The sequence below is a fragment of the Notolepis coatsorum genome (genome assembly GCF_963971535.1).
Source record: "Notolepis coatsorum genome assembly, contig: SUPER_8_unloc_1, whole genome shotgun sequence".
NCBI lineage: Eukaryota > Metazoa > Chordata > Actinopteri > Aulopiformes > Paralepididae > Notolepis > Notolepis coatsorum.
This window is the reverse complement of record NW_028174873.1, coordinates 1,461,938-1,463,501: the sequence shown is the minus strand read 5'-3', so window position 1 is coordinate 1,463,501 and position 1,564 is coordinate 1,461,938.

Below are 1,564 nucleotides of genomic sequence, written 5' to 3'. Positions count from 1 at the left end.
GCATAAGAAGAGATACAAGAGGGAGGGGGCAGGATAAAATTACATGGGAGTGTGTGAGTTAGGGTGTGGGAGAATCAGGGTTTATTGAAGGCCAGGGAATAGAAGTGGGTTTTTAGACAGGCCTTAAATGTCTCCAGCGAGGGGGCAGATCGGATCTCCAGGGGAAGCGTGTTCCATAGCTTGTGGGCCACGGCCTTGAAGGAGCGATCGCCTCTCTTTTTGAGTCTGGTGCGGGGGGGGGGGGGGACCAGCCGAGCCTGGTTGGAGGATCTTAGTGACCTGGGTGCTGCGTAGGGGGTGATGAGCTCGGTGATGTATAGGGGTGCTGCACCCGATAGTGTCTCTTTAGCATTAACTGAAAGCTAAGCTATCGCATATTTACATTTACATTTACATTTAGTCATTTTATCCAAAGCGACTTACAAGTTCTGTACGACAAGACAGCAAGAAGGGTACAACTCTATCAGCTGAGCAACAATGTTCATCAAAGTGTTGCGTGTTACAGTGTAGGTTAGTTTATTAGGACAAGTGCATGACAGTAAGGTTAGTCAGGGTTAGATATTTTTTTATTTTTATTTTTTTATATCATTTCAGATAATGGTTGAAGAAGTGAGTCTTTAGTCGCCGGCGAAAGATTGGACGGGATTCGGCTGTCCTAACTGGGATGGGTAGTTCATTCCACCATTGTGGGGCAAGGACTGAGAATAGGCGGCTTCTTTTTGATGACCCTCCGGGAGCTTGGATAGGAGTAGGTCTGAGGCGGCCAGAAGATGCAGAGCGTAGGGGTCTTGAGGGTGTGTAGTTAGAGACCATTGACCGGAGGTAGGCGGGAGCGGTTCCCTTTGCCGCACGGTATGCTAGGTCGAGGGCCTTGAAGCGGATACGTGCAGCAATGGGGAGCCAGTGCAGGTCCCTAATAAATGGGGTGACATGGGCCGACTTCGGTAGGTTTGAGATCAGGCGGGCCGCTGCGTTTTGAATGAGTTGAAGAGGCTTGGTGGCAGTGGCCGGGAGGCCAGCTAGCAGTGCGTTGCAGTAGTCGAGGCGGGAGATGACTGTTGATTGGACGAGGAGTTGGGTGGCTTCTTTTGTCAGGAAGGGGCGTATCCTTCTGACGTTGCTCAGGAGGAATCTGCAGGTTCTGGTTGTCGCTGCGATGTGAGCAGAGAAGTTCAACTGGTCGTCGAGGACAACACCAAGGTTCTTGGCGGTCGGGGACGCGGTCACAGCTGCATTCTCGACTGTGATGGAGAGGTCGGTCAGGGGGGAGGATTTGGCCGGCAGGTGGAGCAATTCTGTTTTGCTTAGGTTCAGTTTGAGGTGGTTGGTCGTTGTTACGACCCTGGCTCAAAGGCACGCAACCTATGTGCAAACCAACACCAAAACCTGTGCTTAAACTCAAAAAATGCTACTCTACAAGGAGTTACTGGTATAACTAAAGTACAAGGATTGGAAGAATGTGACAACTCTCCCCCTAACCACAGTCATGTGTGTCTGAAGGCCTGGTTTTAACCATGCCAGCAGGTAACCAATCAGCACCAATTAGCTAATTGGCAGCCCTCAC